This window comes from Myotis myotis, unplaced genomic scaffold (genome assembly GCF_014108235.1).
Source record: "Myotis myotis isolate mMyoMyo1 unplaced genomic scaffold, mMyoMyo1.p scaffold_m19_p_14, whole genome shotgun sequence".
Lineage (NCBI taxonomy): Eukaryota > Metazoa > Chordata > Mammalia > Chiroptera > Vespertilionidae > Myotis > Myotis myotis.
Window position 1 is genome coordinate 48080488 of NW_023416318.1, and position 21436 is coordinate 48101923.

Here is a 21436-nt window from a genome sequence, read left to right on the forward strand (position 1 = left end):
CCCACAAAAGTGTAATTATTACCACTGGCAGCTCTTGGCTCATATTATCACAATGTGTAAGAGGGACTTTCTTCCCCTCAGCTCCAGTTGGAAAACAACCCTGGGGAATAATTCTGACTGAGTTAGCTTGGTTTGTGGGTTTGTCCTTCGGATAAATCACTGAGTCACGGAGAGTGGCTTAGCTGGGTTCAAGCAGGGTCTTACCGCAAAGGACTAACGGGCGCTTTACAAGACATCAGTGACCTCTACAGTGTGAACCCTTGACTGCTCCACACATACACAACTATCTTTGTACACACACACCGCTCCAATAATGGCTATGCTTGAAAACGGTGACTCCCCGGTATACAAAAAGACCACATTCACTGGGATCGTTTCAAAACCAGCGGCAATCATTCCTCTCTGTGAACCCACGTCCTCAGATAGTCCTGGGACATGGTAGTAAACTGGTTCTCTGGGGGAAGAAAGAGGGGGGGAAAGCCTTTGCTTGTATTGTTTGCAATTTCTATGTGTAAATACTTCACCGTGACCGATATCAAGCAAAATTCCTGGAAATGTATCCTCTCTCAAGCTCTCATGCCATTGACCTCTTTCGTACTAACCCAGAGTTAGGCTTCATGTCACTTTATGTGATAAGAGCAAACTTGACACAAGCAGAGAGACTTAGAAAGTAATTGCACGTTGAAGCTTGCCCTCGCTGCTCTACTTGGAACCCTGACATCAACCGTGGGAATGAGCCGGATGGTGACAGACATATAACCAATGGCCCTGTTTGCCTCTGCCAACAGCCAGAAAAGTGTGTGTGTGTGTTTGGGTTGGGGGGGTGGGGCGGGGGAACGGGAGAAAGCCTCCAAAACTAGAGAAGGCTACAGAAGCTTGACTGAGCCCAGCCAAGACCAGAGGAACTGACCCAGCCCAAAATGTTGACCCACAGAATCGTTAACTAATAAAGGGTTACCATGTTAAGCCATGCATGTTAAGGTAATTTGTTACACAGTAAAATCTACTTGGTACATTAGCATAGTCACCAAAGGGAAGCAAGCAAGGATTATATTCAGTCACTACATTCTGCTGAGTCCAGGATTTCTCTTTTTCTTTTTTAGAGAGAGAGAGAGAGAGAGAGAGAGAGAGAGAGAGAGAGAGAGAGAGAGAGAGAGAGAAAGGAGAAACATCCATTCATTGTTCCACGTATTTATGCATTCATTCGTTGATCCTTGCATGTGCTCTGACCAGGAATAGAACCTGCAACCTTGGCACATTGGGAAGGTTCTGTAACGAACTGAGCTACACCGCCAGGGCCCCAGGATTTAAGATTACATGCGTTTCATATATGAAAGGAATTTCAAATGATGCTGACAGTGATGCTTAACTGGTGTTGTTATTACACTTTGCTTGCTTTGCTTTTGTATAAGAACATTTCCAAATTTTATTCATAAATTTAATCAACATAGCAACAGTAGGTTTACAGGTTTTATCAATAACAGAACAGGAACGAAACAAAATATTCCAGAGACTTCTTGAAAAGTTTCAAAGGCGTACACAGCAGGCTAAAAATCGACAGCTAACCCGCAGTTGCACAACAGGTTATATTTATTTCTGCATTTTCTCAGTAAGTTCTTCCTTCTATTTGCCTGCCTCTTTTCCAACTTGTGGAGACTGGGCTTTGCGTTCAAGAGTTTTTTTCCGATGTTTGTCCAGCTTTAGCCTGGTGATAGCCGCCTTGCTGGGGTGAATGCCCACATGCACCGTTGTGCCCTTAGCCTTCTCACGCTGCCCCGGTCCATGTAGATGACACATGTCTTTCTGTGCACCTGCTTCACCTTGCCGCTTTGCTGACATTTCTAGTGTCCTCGATCCATCTGGACCTTATTGTCCTTGCAGAAGGGCACGGAGTGGACCTTGTACTTCTGCTGCAGCTCCTTGCAACCCAAGGTCACGAATGGGGTCGAACCTCATGGTGACCCGCTACCTGGCACCAGAAATTGATGTTGTTATTACTTAATACATATTAGTAAATTTCTTTTCTGCATAAATCCAGTTCATGATTGTGCTTACTAAGAATGCTTCCAGATGCAATTAGTGTCCTGCTAAACAGGAATTCTAAGGTACCTTAATTTCAAATGAATTATCGGTTCTTTGTTAAGACAAAAAGCATAGGGAAATATTTTCCTGACCTTAAGGTAGGAAAGTATTTCTTTTTAAAACAGGACCCAACGAGCATTAACCAAAAAAGAAAAGATTGATAGATATTATTATATTTTAAAATTAAACTTTTAAAAATCAAATGATGCCCATGAAGAACAAGCCACAGACTGGGAGAAGATATTTCCAATTCATGTAACTGACAACAGTATCCAGATTATATACTGTGTATAAATCAACATTTATAAATGAATAAGAAAAAAACTAGCCCAAGTAAAATATTGGCAATAAGTTATAAACAGGCTATTAACAAAATAAGTGTGTGTGTGTGGGAGGGAGGGGGAATGAATGGCCAATTAAAACAAAAAGATGCTCTACTTTAATAATATAGGAATGCAAATTAAACTGTAATGAACAAGATTCGTTTTAAACGTTTTTAAACTTCTTGATGGAGATAGGAAAAGAACCCTAGAACAAATGGAAACACAAACCATGATCTAGGTTAGGAGATTAATTAAACTTTAATTAATTTTTCATTAATTAGTTAGACACACTGATTCTAAAGTTCTTATGGAAACAATCAAACAAATAAGAATGGCCAGCAAGCATGCCCTCCTTCTCACGCCTGCGCCTTTCCCTTCCCCCCCACCCCCACCCCCATCTCCCCCCTTTTCTCCACACCCCTCCCCTCCCCCCTCCCCCCATGGTGCATTACCTTCACCTTTCTCTCTCCTAAGCTCTAAAGGTCCTACTAATGAATGGCCAAGAAAATTCTAAAATAAAAGAATGTGAGGGAAGATTAGCCTTATGGAATATGAAAATATGTTATAAAGCTAAAATAATTAAAAGTGCCCTGGCCAGGTGGGTAGCTCAGTTGGTTAGAGCATCCTGATGCACCAAGATTATACCGAGGTTGTGGGCTCCATCCTCAGTACCTACAAGAGGCAACCAATGAATAGATAAGTAAGAGCAACAACAAAGTGATGTTTCTCTCTCTCTCCCTTCCTCTCTCTAAAATAAATAAATTATTATTTTTTAATAATTAAAAGTATAATACTGACACATGAATAGGCAATGGAACAAAATTAAAAATCCAGAAACAGACACACATGTAGGTGGAAATATAGTTAAAAATAAAGGTGCCCTTTCAAATCAATGGAGGGAAGATGGAGTCTTCAATAAATGGTACTGAGACATCTAGATAGCTCTCTTGGAAAAAATATTAAGATATAGCCATATTTCTTGCCTTTTACCAAGATGATTAACAAATGAATCAAGGATTTAAATGTAAAAACAACATCCTACAAGAAAATATGGGGGGAAATGTGTTATATCACAAAACCCAGACGCCACATGTATCTGTCAGAGTCCAATCAGGTGACATGAACCACACAGCAATTTTATTAACAGGAAAACGTTAAAGAATTGTCAACTACAGAAGACGACTAAAAGGGTAAAAGAAGAACGGTAGATGTAAAATAATAAGAAACATGTATATTCGTCTCTGCCCGCAGTTTCTGCTACTATTTGATCTTTGATCCCAGTACCCAACACAGAGCTCCTAAAACCCTTATAATCCCCTGGGAGCACCTTTCATCCTGATATTTGGTCTTGGGCCCATTCCTGACCCAGCGCTCCTAAAATGCTTGGAATTTCTTGAGGGGTGGGGTGATAAGAGCCTTGTATGCAGAACTAAACCCCTTGGAACTTCCTGGGGGATAAGAGTATCGCTTGGCCCTAACCGGTTTAGCTCAGCGGATAGAGCATCGGCCTGCGGACTGAAGGGTCCCGGGTTCGATTCCGGTCAAGGGCATGTACCTTGGTTGCAGGCACATCCCCAGTAGGGAGTGTGCGAGAGGCAGCTGATTGATGTTTCTCTCTCATCGATGTTTCTGACTCTCTATCCCTTTCCCTTCCTCTCTGTAAAAAATCAATAAAATATATTTTTTTAAAAAAGAGTATTGCTTGTTTTAATTCTTGGTGGGCTCCTGGACGGGGGCCATCCCCAGAAAGACTAACATGATTGGAAGCTTAGAACTTTTAGCCCCAACCCTTCTCCTCCAGGGAGGGAATAAAGATTGAATTAATAATCCATTCTGCCTCAGTGATCAAGCCTCCATGAAAGTTCCTCAGGTATGGGCTTCAGGGAGCTTCTGGGTTGGTGGAGGGTGACACACCCCAACTCAACGGGGACGGAAACTCCTCCACTGGGGACTCTTCCAGACCTTGCACTATGTACATCTTCATCTGGCTGTTCGTCTGTATCCTCTCCTGTAACCTTTATCATAAACCAGTGAAGGTAAGTGTTTCCCTGCATTTTGTGAGCTCTTCTGGCAAATTATCAAACATGAGGGTGGGGTCACGGGAATCCCCATGGTCGGAAGTACAGATACAACACCTGGGTGTTCTTTGCCTCACCCAGCTGTTTCGGATGTGCACCTGGGATTGTGATTAGCATCTGAAAAGTGGGCAGTTCTGTGGGACTAAACTCTTAGCCTGTGGGGTCGTCACTAACTCCACACAATTAGCTCAATAGCAGGACAGCCAGTTGGCGCCCACCAAAAATTGGAGGTTTGTTCAGTGTGGACACCCCTCCCATTTGGTGTGAGTAGCAGTAGAATGAACAGGCGTTGAAAAGTAGAAATGAGAGTAGAAATGAAACCAGTTGTAGAAAATGAAACAGAATACAGCTTTTGGACATCTCATAAAGACAGCAATGTGTGGAGAAGACAGACAGCAGAGATGCAACAGGCACATAAGTGGAATCTCCAAAGAAGAAAAACAGGACAAGGGAAGTGAACAAACAGTGCAAGAAAATGTTCCCCAAATAAAAGGCAACTTGAAAAACTGTGCACAGGGAGAAAATGACACAAAATGGGTCCCTGCCAAGACTGATGAGATGTTAAAGATAACCTCTCTTCCTCTTTTTCCCCCCTCTTTCCCTTCTAATCAATTCAGTCCCAAAGTCAATTGATGGCACCTCACAAAATAGGCATGCCTGTAGGGAATGAGGGGCAGGGCCTGCCATAGGCCCCGAAATAGTTGTGTTGGAGCCTGAACAGAGTCAGGGGGACATCTGGGTAGAAGAGTGGAATGGATTGAATGTTTGTGCCCCCAACCCCCAAATTCTTACGTTGAAATCCTAACCCCCCATGCGATGGATATAGGATATGGGGCTCTTGGGAGGCGGTTCGGTTATGAAAGTGAAGGCTTCGTGAATGGGCTTCGTGTCCTTACAAAAGGGACCTCACAGAACTCCCTGGCTCTCTTTCCACCACGTGAGGACACGGCAAAGGAGTCCACAGTCTGAGACCTGAGAGAGGGTTTCCACCAGAACCCAACATGCTGGCACCCCGATCTCGGCCTTCCGGTCTTCTGTTGTTTATACCTCACCAGTCTATGCTACTTTGCAGCCGCCAGAACTTACTAGGAAGAGTAACCTGTCCTGGGATGTTGGCACCTCACTGGGTCAGGAGGGGCCACGTGGGAAACAGCTGGCTGATGCCGGTGTCTCAGCCCAAGCAGGTGGGGGGAGTGTCCATGCTGGGGGGCAGCCTGGCCTGGGTTAAAGCCTGATGGGTGAGGAGGGCTTCTGCCTGGTGGGGCAGCTCCAACAGGCAATTTCACCAAGTCAGACTTCCTGCTCTTGCTCCCACCTGCCTCCTCTAGGCTCCAGGGCCCTGCAAACATCCCTTAGGTAGTAGGGGGTCTTCTCAGGCAGCGCCCTGTGTGTGCTCACAAACCAATGGTTAGCGCCAGCCATCTTCACCCCGCGCATCCCCTGCTCGAGGTCCTGCAGGAAGGCGCCTGACTCTGCCTCATCTGTGCGCCCCTCGTGAGAATGCGTGTCTGTGCCAACAGCACCCTCCCAAGGCTGCTGACTGAGATGCTGAGGTGCCAGCCTCCCGGCAGAAATGTCCGTTTTGTGAAACTCTTGACCACCTGGAGCAACCCTGCTTGTCTCGCCACAATTCCCAGGCCTCATTTAAAAATTTTTAATCTAATTTTTAATAATAATAAGATCCTCCTCTACGTCCCACCTCCCTCTTTCTGAGGAGGAAGCCCCATGGACAGCACCTCCCTCCAGGTATTTTGTGGCCTCAGACCGTTTGACATATTCTTCCTGTCACGCACCAGCTTCCCCCGCCTGGAGAACTGCTGTTCAGGGACACCCCTGGGGCCCAGACTCTGCAAGCGCTGACCTCTGGCCAGCCCCGTAACAGCTCTGGGCTCTCTCACAAGTTCCATGTACAAATATGCTCTGATGGCCGCATGTTGCACCAGAGCTCAGAGGATTCTTAGAGAGAAACGGAGCCTGGCTGGTGCAGCTCAGTGGGTGAGCGTCAACACATGAACCAGGAGGTCACGGTTCCATTCCTGGTCAGGGCACGTACCCGGGTTGCAGGCTCCACCCACAGTAGGGGGCATGCAGGAGGCAGCAGATCCATGATTCTCTGTCATCATTGAAGTCTCTCCCTTCCTCTCTGAAATCAATAAAAAACATATTTTTTTAGAAAAGAGGAAAAGAAACTGCAAAGTCTACAAACCCAGAAGATATATCTCTCCTCCCTGGAGTCAGAGAACAGCAGGGCTGGAAGCTCCCCCGGAGAGGACCCAAAGTAACGCCACAGTTCTACCTGTGAGCCAGCCCCAGCCCCCCTGGCTGGTCATACCCAAAACCCAGGATGGGTGGCATGGGCCAGGCAGCGAGCGCCAAATTATGGAAAGCAGATCACATCGGCCTTCGGGTGTTCTTAGCCTCACCCAGCTGTTCCGGGTATGCACCCAGGAGTTTACAGGTGATTTCACCCCCTCCAGCTGCCAGAGACAAGGCAGTCATCACAGAAGTCCTGCCGCTCCCGCAGTCCCATGGGAAGTCTGAGCTGAGCCTGCGGCCCCTGTGTCTCCGGGTGAATGAGTGAGACCCACCTGTAAGACCTCAGGTTGTCATGCCCCGCTGACGATGCTGTGGGTCTCCCCTTGCCAGTGTCAGCCTGGCCCTGGGCTCAGTGCCCGGGCTCCAGTGTCAGGGGCTGAGCTCCATTCTAAACTCCCCACACAACTGGCTCATCATTTGGCCCCCTCCCAACGCTACGGGAGGTCGCCTCGCCCAAATGCCCCGCCCTGAAGAAACATCTTCCATTTTCTGCTTCCCCCCTAGACACAACGGTAGGTCTTCCTTGCCCCCAGCAAGCCACAGAGCCAGTGCCTGAGGCAGCTCCAGGGTGGCGAAGGGACAGACTCTATCAGCAGGTGGAGCTCTGGTTGCAGGCACGGGGCAGCGGTGGTGGGGACAGCCCTTCCTCCCCTGGGGAGTTGGCAGCAGTTAGCAGGGGCTGAGGGGTCCCCTGGTGAGGAGCAGTGATGGGAACCTCCAGAGGCTGCCCAGTGCCTCCTGGCAGCCTCAGTGACACAGGCCGTGCTGATCTCTGCTGCAGGTGGAGGGGCAGGCTGGCCGTCCTCAGCTGCCTCCCCCGTGGAGAAATAAGGAGGAGCTGAACTGGAGGGAGGCTGGGCGCTCTCCTGAGCCAACCTGGGCCCCGCCCTGTGGCCCCATGGTCCAGATCCCAGGAACCTCCAGCTCCTGCAACAGTCCTCTAAGGCCTAAAACCATGCTTGGCACATATACGAAGTAAAAAAAATACTTTCTGAGTCAATGAGTGACTCTGAAAGTAAGGCCTGCTTCCCTGTAGCTACTGGTTTCGTGGCAAAGCAGGGTACGTACGGTGCAGCTTCTACGTCCTTGTGTGCTGGGACAGTGGCCCGTTGCCCTCACTATCTCCGCGTCCCGGTCCTTCAGTAAGAACTCTATGGGCCCTGGCGGGTGTGGCTCAGTTGGTTAGAGCTTCATCCTGTGCACCGAAAGGCTGAGGGTTCGGTTCCCAGTTAGGGCACATACCCAGGTTATGGGTTCGATCCTTAGGGTGCCTACAGGAGGCAACTGATCAATGCTTCTCTCTCTCTCTCGTTCTCTCTCTCTCATTCTCTCTAAAATCAATAAAAACAAATCCTTGGGTGAGGATTTTAAAATAAATAAATCAGCATTATATTATAAAAAAAAAGAAGAAGAAGAAGAACACTACTGCTCTATGGGCTGCCACCATGTCCATTTTGCTAGTTGCACTTGGAATGGACAGCAAGACTTGGGAGGCCCCCATGATTCTCTCATTTTTACGAGTCTGGGCAGAATCCTGCCCTCACTCTCGCTGGACAGGTTTGGATGACTCCTTTTCCAGCGGCCTGCACTTCTAGAAACATAAACATCTCCCCCACAGCTCATCTGACTTCTCTGGGGACCGCTGCCCACTCTGGGGAGGACAGAGCCCAGCCAGGTAGCGCCCTCCCTCCCCGTGTCTCCTCAGAGGGGCTGGAGGAAACCCCTCGTAGAGCTTTTCCCAGAAATGCTTGGGCAAGTGTGAGCAGCCACCTTCCCATGAGGAGTTCATCCACTCCTTCCACACATCTTAAGTGCTTCCCCCAGGTCCCGAACTGCTGTAGGAGCTGGGCTATAGCAGCAAACAGGACAAAAGCCCTGCCTCCAGGGAGCTTACATTCGAGGGCGGAAAACAAGACAATAAGCCAGTGAAGAACTCCCTGGGAGCTGCCCCTGAGCATGGCTCTGCTTTCCCTTTCTCTCCCCCCAACCCTGCCGCCAGGCTATTGCCTTTGCCTTGCTCTCTCCTAAGCTCCAAGGCCTCTTTTGCCTCTGAGCCCATGCAGCCCTGCGGGCTCACTTCTACTACCCCTTAATTTTTTTATTATTTATTGATTCGTAAGAGAGAGAGGAATCCAGCCAGTGTGGTGCAGTGGTTGAGCGTCGACCTATGAACCATCAGGTCAAGGTTCGATTCCTAGTCAGGGCACATGCCCAGGTTGCAGGCTCAATCCCCAGTAGGGAAGGGGCAAGAGGCAGCGGATCAATGATTCTCTCTCATCATTGACGCTTCTACCTCTCTCTCCCTCTCCCTTCCTCTCTGAAATCAATAAAAATTATATATATATATATGAGAGAATCATAGAATTTAAAAAGCAAAAAACCCACAGAATGAGAGCCAACTTCCTCATTCATTGGGAAGGTCTATTGACATATCTCAGATTTGGTTAATGAGAGAGAGAGAGAGAGAGAGAGAGAGAGAGAGAGAGAGAGAAGCAGAGAGAGAAACACTGATTTGTTCCACTTATTTATGTATTCCTTGGCTGATTCTTTTATGTGCCTTGATGGGGGATGGAGCCCACAACCTTGGTGTATCAGGACAATGCTCTAACCAACTGAGCTGCTCGGCCAGGGCTCACCTATAATTTGAAAGAAATAAAATAAAATGAAAGGATACAACTCAGAATAGCCAGATGGAGGTGATGCATAGGGCAAGGAATGGGGGGAGGGGTAGTAAGCGTTTCCCTGATCTCTCCAGATGTGTCACTCTCCCAGCAGCCCCACCTTCACCAATCTAGTAGCTCTCAGAACCCTATTGTTTAGAGGTTTTATAGAGGCCTCATTATGTAGGCATGGTAGATTGTATCATTGGCAGTTAGTGATTAATTCAACCTCCAACTCCTCTCCAGAGGTGGGGGATGGGGCTGAAAGTTCCAACTCTCTCAATACCTGGTTGGCTCCTCAGGCAACCAGCCCCTATCCTTAGGGGCTTTCCAAAAGTCACCATATTAACATAAACTCAGTGTGATTAAAAAAGGATTTGTTATGAACAAAAGATACCTTCGTTTCTCTTCCACTAAGGAAATTCCAAGGGTTTGGGGATCTCTCTTCCAGAAATGGCAATAAAGACCAAACATATATTTCTTATTATTGTCAACATAAGAAACATCCAGACCTGGAGAGAATTTTTATAAGACTTTATGTGAGCCAAATTGATGACAATACCGGGAAGCCAGCTCTTAAATGCTGTGGAAAATGACAATTTTGCCGTTTATGCTATACCTTTGGAATTAAGGAGTGAGCAACTGTATGAAAGATTACATGGAGGTGGGCATTTCAAAGGTGTGTTAACCTAGATGCACAAGAACCATGGACACAGCTTGCTTCAACCTTTTAATAAAGAAGTTATATGTCTGGGGCATGACTACCTACCATGACCTGCCCAGGTAGGCATTTATGATCAGGTCACCCTGCGAGGTTACTTTTGGTTAGATTTATTAAAGCACCCCTTTTCCGTCCACTTTATAAATCACGATAACACAGTGAGCCTGCTGCACTACTGGGAAATTTTCTATAATATTTTGTATTCCTGTCGGAATGTATCTCTAGTTTAATGACAAAATTAGAAAGCATACTATACTTTGCTGGCAGTCTATAACGTACAGGATTCCAGTCAATTTTCCTTGACACCATGGACTAATGGTGATTTATTTTTGAATTTATGAGCATAATTTGACTCCGTGACTCACCTTCTCCCAGCCTCAGAGTCACCCCAATGGTATGCAAGTCATCCTCTGGGAATTATTGAAGTGTGGCATGTCTGAGATAGATCAGCCTCCTGGTCCAGAGTTGCCCAGGCCTTAGAGACACTGGACAGTCATAGATCTCCCTGTGTTAAGGACCTAAACTTTCTTATTGTAAGCCAAGAAAAGTCCTACTCTCCAGCAGGCCCCAATTGGAGGAATACCCAGGATTTTTCCCCCTGAGAAACCATAACAAGCCGGGAGAACCCCACCTAATCTTGTTTAACCTTGAGGAACCTTTTATTAATCAATCTCTCTTGCAATAAAGGAACATGCAGCTGAGCATTTGCTTCAGTTATTTCTTTTATTAAATTCAAGTAAGGCCAAACTCAACACTGTATTTTTAAAACAGCACAGATTGAGCCTATTCCTGTTCCCGTCACTCTTGTCTATGTTGCTCTCTATCTTCTACCTGTATCTATGCAGGAAATAATGGTGTTCACCAAATCTGGACATTAGTATTTCAGTCAAAATTGGAATGATTTGAACTCAGTTATAAAAGTTTATTGCCAGCCAGTGTGACTCAGTGGTTGAGCATCAACCCATGAACCAGGAGGTTATGGTTCGATTCCCAGTCTAGGCACATGCCTGGGTTTCGGGCTCAATCTCCAGTACAGGTTGTGCAGGGGGCAGCCCATCAATGATTCTTTCTCATCATTGATGTTTCTCTCTCTCTCTCTCTTCCTTTCTGAAATCAATAAAAACATATTTTTAAAAAAAGAAAATAAGTTTACAAGAAGTCTCATAAGCAGTCCCAGTGGAAAGGGCATTTGCACAGGGAATATTAAAATGGCGTTCTGCTCTAAGATGCAGTCTGTCTAAACTGGTGTTCTCAACGGCTACATATTACAAACAACTGAGGAGCTTTCAGAAAATATCAATATCCAGGCCTCAGCTTACACCCATCTCTGGGGTGGGCCCTGGGAGTTGATCTATTTTAAATGTTCCCCAGGTGATTCTGATATGCAACTCTGGTTGAAAACCACTTGTCTCAACAGGCCATGTAGACACATTCCTAACACATTGGGGACGGGTCACGATTGCCTGATCGCCCCCAACTGCCCTCCCCTGCCGGCCTCATGGCCCCCAACTACCCTCCCTGGCCAGTCTCCTGGAAGGTCTCCCAGTCTAATTAGCATATTACCCTTTTATTAGTATAGATAGATGCTCTGAGTTGGCACCTCTTTGTGTCTCAAAACCGATGATACACCCATTACAAAGCCATTTCCTATCAGGCCAAATAAAACGACTGTGGTTGGTTTACCCATGCTCCTTAAGCTTTTTTATCATGTAGAGGAATGACCCAGGAATCTTGTTAAAATGCAAATTCTGAATCAGTAGGTCTGTAGTTGGGCCAAGATTCTCCATGTCTCACAAGCTCCCAAGTGATCAGGATGGGTGTGAGGCATCAATTACAATGTTCACCTTAACTATCTAATATTTATGGTAGCAGAGGAGTGCATCCTTACCGTGTAGGCAAATCCACCAGAGAAGCCAATTATAATGAGAAGGTGCTTAATGAGCAGGGCCAGATTGCAAAGCATATGTGAAGGCTCAGAGGCAAGCAAGTGCTCACTGTGCTTAGGGCATCAGGAGCGCGATAGGTGGAGTCAGATCACTAAAGGGTTGGGCTTGCATCCGTGTTCTGCAGAGCACAAAACCTCTAAGGGATTTTCTGCGAAGGAATGTTTCCAGAGTCAAATTTGTTCGGGAAATGTTGCATAGTATGTCCCCCATCTATTTATAATACATGTTTTGGTTTTAAAGGTGCTAAGAATTATGGTAGTAAAAAAGTCTTCTCTCAAATAGAGATAATACTTTATAAATAAAACGAGCTGTATGATTGGTAAAATAAAAATGAGGGCCCTCTTTCCCAAAAAGCATTAAGACTTCCTAGAGGCTGGCCAGTGAGCTTGGTGGTTGAGCATCGACATGAACCAGGCGGTCAGGGCACATGCCTGGGTTGCAAGCTCAATCCGAAACAGGGGTTGTGCAGGAGGCAGCCGACCAACGATTCTCTCTCATCATTTGTATTTCTCTCTCTCTGAAATTAAACAAAAAAAATGCGCCTCCATAATCTTGACGCGGAGAAAGGATAAGGGTGAAACCTAAAGGCCTGGATGACGGTCCGGCTCCTGTGGGTGCCAGCACCCCGGAAGAGGCGTGCGCGCAGTAAGGACATCGCGGTTGGGGGAGAACGAGCTCCCGGGAAGGAAGCGGAGGGGAAGCGAACTCGGAAGTCGAGGCCCCACGCGGGAAGACAGCCGAACGCAGCGTTCGGAAACGCCGCGCCCGCGCCGCCCACTCCCGGCGCACAATACAGCCAGGCGCCGCCGCGGAGCCCAGAACCGGCCGCGAGCCCGCAAGGTGAGGGCGGGGAGCGCGCGCCGGAGGGACGGCCGAGACGTGCGAGCGCAGGGAGCGTGCGCACGCGCAGAGCCCCCGGCGGGAGCGCGGGAGCAGCGTCGGACGCCGCGGAGAGGCGAGCGCCCGCCTCCTCCTTCTCCCGGAGTGCCTTGCGCGCGCCCGGTGGGCGGGGGGAGGGGAGGGGAGGCGGCGGCGGCAGCCATGTTGTTGTGAGTCTCTGTGTCTCACCCTCGGTACCTCGGCGGTTCGGAGGAGGAGGAGGGGGAGGAGAAGGAGGAGGTGGGGTGGGGGGGAGGGAGGTAGGTGGAGAAAGAAGATCTTGCCGCCACCGGAGGCGGAGGAGGGGAGGACGTCTAAGAGCGACGCCGCCGTGTGCCCAACGGTCGGTGTCCCCGGCTGAGGCAGCGCGGCCGCAGCAGCCCCGTAAGTCAGTCGCCCTTGCTCCCTCTCTCCGTGCTCTGGCGCCGCTGGGGCTGCGCCTCGGGCTTTGTGTGGCGGCCTCGGCGGGAGCAGCCCCCCGTGGGGGTGGGGGGAGGATGGACGGGGCCTGCGGGGGCCCGGGACGGCCGCGGCCTGGGCCCGCTCGCACAATGCAGGGGGAGGGGTGCCGGAAGGGGGTGTGCGCCGGGCGCCGGGGGCTCTCGGCTTTCCCGCTCCCTGCCCTCCCCCGCGCCGAAGCCTCGCGGCGCTGGGACCCCCTCTGCTCTCAGGTTGGAGACGGGGCTGTCTGTCGGTCCGCCCGGCCGGCCGGCCGCGGGTTCGGGAAGCGGGGCGAGGCCGGGTGGGTCCAGAGAAGCGCGCGTGTGGGGAGTGGGCGAAGGGGAAGGAGTGGGTCTGCGAGGAGGTGTGGGCAGTCGCGAGGCCCCGAGCGCGGCCCCGAGCAAAGCTGGCGGCAGACCGGTGTGGGTACGAGAGAAACGGCGACTTGGGTTCGATTGGTTGGGTGCCGTTTAGTAAGAATGTTGTGTTTTTGTTATTGGAACAGATTCTGAGACTCAAGGATATGCAAATTAAGGCCAAAGAAAAGATTGGAGGCTTCAGACCTTGTAGCCGTAGCTTCCCGTCTGCATGGGCTACATTTAGGGGAAAACAAATTGTTGAAGGTTTTATGCCCAAGCACGTTTGTAAAAGTTAGTGCTGCTTCTGAGAACATGGCTAGGGGAAACGCACTTTTCTTAACGCTCCTAACACATATTTAAACTTTTGGTATTTGAGGGGGGGGGGGCAGTATCGCGGACACAATGGGTGTAATTAGACAATCGTGTCAATTAAAATCCGGACTTAGTATTTCGTGAGATTTTTTTATCTTAAGAAAACTGGCGACAGATGTTTCTAGTAAAGGTTTTTAGGGAGAGCTTTATTAGAAAAAAAATGCTTTTAAACGCGTAAGAGAAATGGAATACCTGCAAAGGTATTGTATGCCGAGAGTTTTAATAAAGGGAACTACTGAAGGATTTTAAAAGCTTGTTTACTGTTTAAAAAGCCTGTGTACTGCTGAGGTTCATGTTTAATAGATGACCACACCATGTGACCCCGGCGTATTTGAGGATGATTTAAGGAATTCTGCGTAGGGATCCTGTGAAGATACAGATACATATTTTTAATTGGCTAAGCTTTTGTTCTTGGTTGTTTAACATCCTGCTTTTAAAAAAAAAAAAATCACTTGTTTCACCTGCACAGTCATCATAAGTGGTTGTTGGCATTTTCCTTATTGCAAGAATGTCTTTAAAATTCCAATTTTGGGTAAAATTAAGTTATTTAGAATCTTTTGGTGTCCTTGAGGGCAGTTTTTGTACCAGAAAAGGTTTTCTCTAATTTAAAAAATTAAAGTTATATATCAGAAACCTGGTTCTTAAGCTGTTTAGTTTTTGCTTTTAAAGGTCCAGTTTCTTTCACAAGTCTAGCTATTTCAAGTTAGATTTTCTGTTAGCATACTTCATCTTCAAACAAAGTAAATTTTAATACATAGTTTTTTAAACTTAATTTGTCTGACTCCAAAGTTCTCTTAGATGTCCCAATATTTAGTAAGATTCTACTTTTAAAAAACAGTCTAAATTACTGCCATATTTAAATGGGACTTAACAAGGTTTTCACTTTAATAGGTCAGTTATTCTTAGGCATTAAAAGTACATAAACCAAATAATGCAGTCTTAACACATATTAATGCTTAAACCTTTCATACTTGTTTATAAATCTTTCTGATGGTGAGAGATAATTTGCCTTCCTGTGTAGGCACTTATCGCAGCTGGCAGACGTAATTATAACTCTGAACCGAGACTCGGGCCAAGTATGAGTCCAGAGCCAATCTTCTCAGTGCCCAGACTGTCTCCTTTTTATAGACACTGACAGGATCTTCATAATTTTAAGTGGAGGTTGCTTCCTATCTCCTGAACTCACGTTCTACATGCTTCCTTATTCAATAACCTTTAAACTTGCTGGGTTTCTAAGATAGGAAAATTGTGTTTTTTTCATTTTCTTAAGACTTACAGATATTTTAAGTGTCTGAATGTTTGTATCTCATGGCTTTGGCGTTCACAGTTTGAGGCCATTTTATTGATGGATGTGATTGAAATAATTGTATTTATAACTGGGTAAGTTTGTTTCTGACATTAGATTTTTATGTTTAGCAATATAGACATTTTTTCATTTAAAAATATATTGCTTTTGTAATGTAAAAGGTGAATTTATGGAAATATTTTTAAGCGTTTCCAGTGAAACACTGTATAGCATTATTACATAGGTTGGTGCAAGATAAATGTTTTTTCTTCTCAGAGTTTCAGGTAGCAGTATGTTTAGAAACATAAGGTTAATGTTATGTTTTTCCTTGGTGATTTTTTCTTTTAACTCAAAATGAAAAATTGGAAGACTTGCCTAAAACATGTGTCACCTTCCTTAATATCTAATACCCATTCTGTGCTCAGATTTCCCTGATTTTCTCCAAAAAGTATTTTATAGTTAATTTGTTAGACTCAGGATTCAAACTAGGTTTACACAGCATATTTGATCTTTAAGCCTCTTTGTATATATAATAGTCTTCTCTCCCTTTAAAATTTCTTTCATGTCATAGATATGTATCATATATTGATTTTGTTCTATCTCTGTCCTATTTCTGATAAAACAAGTATTTAGATCTGGCAGCTTCATTAGTTAGATTGAAGTTTAGTGGTTTTTTAAAAAATATGTTTTTATTGATTTTTAGAGAGTGGAAGGGAGAGAGCTAGAGAGAAACATCATCAGTCAGCTGCCTCCTGCATACCCCCTACTGGGGATCAATTCCTCAAACGGGGCATGTGCCCTGACTAGGAATCAAACCAGTGACCTCTTGGTTATTGGGTTGATGCTCAACTGCTGGGCCACACTGAGTTAGTGGGGTGTTTGTTTTTGAGACAGTTCTTTATAAGTGGTGGTGCTGTTTCTCATTAAATTACATCATTAGACATATAATGTCTGCTTCCACTTTTAGGGTAATGAATTAGTAAATAACAAAATAATGCTAATTTAGAAATACTGTTTTGGGGAGGCTCATTTTAAAATATATCTTTGTCATTCCACGTGTATCTTTGACTCATTAGAGCCACTTTGTATTATCTAACAATTTTATAAAGCGTGTCATCTATATTACCATCTATTTGACCTGCTTCTTTCAGATATCTAAAAAGCATCAAAAACTGACATTGATTGAGGGGGTTTAGTGTGTAGATCTTCTCAAAGCAGTATTTTGTTTTTTAAAATAAAGGAACTTCCCTAAACAATATTTTCTTAAATTGAGACAATGACTTATAATCCAAGATACATTGTAAGGACTCAAATATATGCTGATTCTCCTTGAAAGAATTTTAAGGAAAAACTCTCTTGGCCTTATATTTTGCATATATGTAAGTATATGTATACTTATTTATCCTATTTTGCTTTCTTGAGACTGTCTGTAAGATTATCCTCAAATAGCTAAAGCATCTTGCACAGAAGTGTTTGGTAAATTTTTATTTAATGTCTCAGTGCTGGTGCTGGAATAATATAATTTCTAATCTTAGAAGATTTGAACTAGAGTCTGAAGATTTCTGGTTTCTGGGAGTCTGTATATTGATAATACTTTTTGTTGTTGAGGACATTCAAGGCCTGGGCAAAGTAGAGAGTGCCCAGGAATTGGGGAGAGAGTGCCCAGGAATTGAGGAGGCGAGGTGGCTGGGTTGCAGGCCCACACCTGACCCCCAGAGGGAAGTTGGATGGGGGTGGTGTTGGCCCAGACACACACAGGGGAGTACCTGAAGAGTGGATCAAGCAGGCAGAGCCACCAGGGGACCTGTAGGCCAACCCTTGAGAAGGTATCTTAAGTCAGGTGGTGAGTGCCCAGTCCAGAGTCTAGCCCAGGGAATCAGGGTTGGGGTCTGGTTGGGGGTTCCTGGAGCATAGGGGCTGGAGCTCAAGGAGAGTCTGCTGGTTGGACTCAAGCAGCTCCTGGAGGCGGGCGTGGAGGTGGTTGTTTTCTACCAAGTGGTCCAAACAGGAATTGATCTGGTGCAACCTGAGTTGATGGCAGCATATTCTGCTTCCCTGAAGCCGTCCGTCATCCTTGCCTTCCTCACCCACCTTCACCAGCATGCCCAGGTCCCCATTGAGGCCCAATATTGCGGGCCTGGGCGCCATAGAGGCCACGAGATGCTTGATAACACATTCTTGCCAAATTTGTCGTAAAACTTAGCTTGTCTTCAATATAGTTGTCAGTAATATTGTTCTTTATGCAAGTAAAACAAGCACACATAATTCCCCCATGAAGTACATGGACAAACAAGTAGCAAATATCAAAATGTGTTGGTATGGATCTTGACTCAACCACTCCCTAAGTGACTTGTCCAATATTACTAGAAAAGTGTTTGATTCAACTCAATTACTTGGTATTGGTAATTAGTAGAAATTTCTAATGTTAAATCTTTCAAGGGTAATGGTCTATAAATACTTAAATCTGGATTTAGGTTTACATTTCTCATGGATAAGAAAAAGCACTGCTAAACATTTATTTTCTTGATGAATTTGTAGAAGTGATTTAATACACTGAAGAGACAAGGTACTTCTTAAGGATGTCAGCACCTGTTTGTTTGCTCAATGATGATGTTCATTAAAAACACTCCGTGTGTGTGTTTTTAAATATATTTTTATTGATTTCAGAGAGGAAGGGAGGAGAGAGATGAAAACATCAATGATGAGAGAGAATCATTGATTGGCTGCCTCCTGCACACCCCACACTGGGGATTGAGCCCGCAACCCAGGCATGTGCCTTTGACTGGAATCAAACCCAGAACCCTTCAGTCAGTAGGCCGACACTCTATCCACTGAGCCAAACCAGCTAGGGCCTCCTTGTAGTGTTTTTAATGACTATCCAATAATAGTAATATTTTATAAATAGTACTTGGTGTGTACTGACTTACATTTATTTGAATTAATATTTTTGTGTAATTTTGTAATTCATGGACAAGGTAGCAACAGCCTCTAGGTGTTAGAGGACTAATTTGGAGAAGTAGTGCCAAGGGGAAGTTGCTTTCGGTCATTTTATGTTGGTGTCTTCAGCATTACAAGAAGTCTGAGGAATAACCTTATTCATTGTCTCTTTATTAAAATGAGCATTGTTTATTTAATATCTATGAAGACATGTATGGTCACTCCACAGATATTAGTTGATTTCATGATCTGAATTTATATTTTATAAAATATCTTAAAATTTTTCATTCAGTATTGAGCATTTAGGTGGCTGTCACACAGTTTCTACCCTACCCCCTCTAACCAGAGTTTAATTTCTACTATGGCCTTAAAATAAAACTAATTTGAAAATGTGATTAGTGTAATATGGTAGAAAGTGCTTTAACACCATTTATTGTAGCTCTAAATGGGTTTTTCTCCTAACTTATTTTTTATTATAGGTATACTAGTAGCCCTGCGCCAGTAGCTCGCTGCTGCCCTCCAGTAGCTCTCCACCTGCTGCCCCGCCCTCCTGTAGCTCCCCCCCTGCCCCCCCCCCCCCAATAGCTTGCTGCCCTGCCCCCTCCCGTAGCTCTCCGCCTCCCCTCTCTTCTGCTGATCTGTGATCTGGTCGTGATGTGTCATGGTGTTACGACCATTTGCATATTGCATCTTATTATATAGGATGATGAGGAATTGGATCAGATACTGAGAAAAATTAGTGCTCTTAATGATATAAATGTATAATACTTACTAATGCATGTTCTTGGTTCTTCACACTATTTGTAAATGTTTTGGAACATACATTAGTACATCTAAAAACTGACAGAACTTAACCAAGTTATTTGATGTACTTTATCTTTTTTTCTCTCACATAATTAGTAATAATGCTGCTTACAGAAAAATTAGCTTCAGGCATACCTTGGAGATATTTTTGGTTTGGTTCCAGACCACCACAATAAAGCATGGATCACAATTAAGCAAGTGGTAATCTTTTTGTTGATAAAGGGTCTTGCCTTTAAATTGTAAAAACACATTTGAGAAGTGCAATAAAGGGAGTTGTAATAAAATGATGTATGCCTGTAATGTTGGATTTTAGAATTTAGTAAAACACTGTTCTTTTGATAGGAAGCAGAATTATAACCTCAAAAACTAACTTTAATTCAAATTTATCTCAAGATTTCACAGGTTCTTAGCCCTAGAAAAGTTTCTATTATGTATCTTCTATATTAGCAAATGCTAATTGTTTAATTATTAAAGGAAGTAATATTGGGAAGTTTCTTTTACACCCTAAGCAGTACTGTGTACTATATATAAATACTCCTGAATACATTTTCTGTAAGTAAACATAGTTCAATATTATGTAACTGATTGTTAGATATTCTGTTGCTCATTAGAAGAAAAAATTGTTCTTTTTCCTTCCTAAGATCTAAGCTTGTCAAATTTATGTCCAAATTCTTACTCTCCACCCCGACCCCGGTCAAGATGATACCAACATTTGTAGCCATATCGGACATAGCAGTTTGGCATTTTGAGTCCCATTTATGGCATATGTGTTACCATGACCCTTCAACTTTATTATGGGAATATGGAGGCTATTGCAGGAGAGTTGAAAGTGTTTATTTTCTTTTTGTCCCATTGTTTTGCCCATTTTGTTCTCCATTCTCTTTCTTTTGTTTGAAATAAATGGTAGCACTCTAAACCTATTATTTTCAACCCTTTTCATCTCATGGCACACATAAGCTAATTACTAAACTTCTGTGGCACATCAGAAAAATATTTGTTGCCAATCTGGCAAAAAAAAAAATCTGTAATTTTGATTCATTCACACTAGATGGCTATTGATTATTGTGTTGGCTGTTGTCTTTTTTCTTTTTCTTTTTTTTTTGACAGTCTAAGGAAAAAGAAAAGGGGTCAGTGCCAGTGAATAATAGTCAGGGGGCATGTTTTAAAAATTCTTGCAGCACACTGATAGAAAGTCATTGCCCTAAAGTGTTTTAAAGTTTTTTCCCTGTAACCTACTTGATCGCTTAAAGAAAATAATAAAATCACCTTTGGTTAAATGTGATCTGAAATCTTCATTATTTTTTAAAATGCATGTAGATAGAATAATTGAAAAAGTTGAAAACGAAGCCCTGATGCTTAACTGTTGGTTTCCTCATATTTGAGAGTGGATTGTCTACTTTTTTTGTGTGAAGCAGTCAAGAGAGTAAATGCATTGAAGGAGAGGTCAGCAAACTATGACCTGCAGGCCAGATCTGGCCCGCTGTCCATTTTTGTTTGGCCCTCTGTCTATGATTGGGGGGAGGGAATCAAAAGAATAATTTTGTGACACATTAAATATATATGAAATTCAGGTTTCACTGTTAATAATGTTTCATTAGGACACATCCATGCTCTTTTACTTCTATATTGTTTATGTCTGTTTTTGTGCTAAAAATGCAAAGTTCAGAAGCTGCAGCAGAGACCCACAAAACCTAAAATGTTTGCTGTCTAGCTCTTTAGAGAAAATGTTTGTTGATCCCTGTGCTGGGCAAATGAAAGAATTGATCCATAGTGGTAATAGACCTATCACATTTATCCAGAGGTTCTTTACCTTACGACCTCATCTATTTAAACCACAGATAAAAACCTGAAAGTAAGCAAAAAAGAGCTTCAGTAAAGTTTCAGTGCTTTACTCTTGGGGGAAAATTTTTTTGTTATGCTTCTTTATTTATTGATTAATTTGAGAGAGGGGGAGGGAGGGAGACAGAGACAGTGATTTTTGTTGCTCCATTTATTCATGCATTTGTTGGTTGATTTTTGTATGTGCCCTGACCAGGGATCGAACCTGCTATCTTGGCGTATTGGGATGACACTCTAACCAACTGAGCTACCTAGCCAGGGCGAGAAAATTTCTTAAGTCTACTACTAAGTTTCTTTTTTAATAATAAAAATCTTCCTTCTCTCACCAGTTATACAGATTTATTGTAGAAAGGCAATAAAATTCAGATAAATAGATGAAAGAATTGGTGTACTC

General features: G+C 44.4%; 1 protein-coding gene across 5 annotated transcripts in view; it reads left to right on the plus strand.

The window, feature by feature from the left end:
• The first annotated feature begins 13254 nt into the window (after window positions 1–13254).
• The window catches only part of PUM2 (pumilio RNA binding family member 2), a 67888-nt gene continuing 59706 nt past the window's right edge, over window positions 13255–21436 (plus strand). For 4 of the 5 annotated variants that reach the window (XM_036335249.1, XM_036335256.1, XM_036335257.1 and 1 more), the window contains exon 1: window positions 13255–13389. The gene's annotated coding sequence lies outside the window, so the exon portion shown is untranslated. The remainder of the gene's footprint in view (window positions 13390–21436) is intronic. The other variant, XM_036335253.1, reaches the window with a different exon arrangement.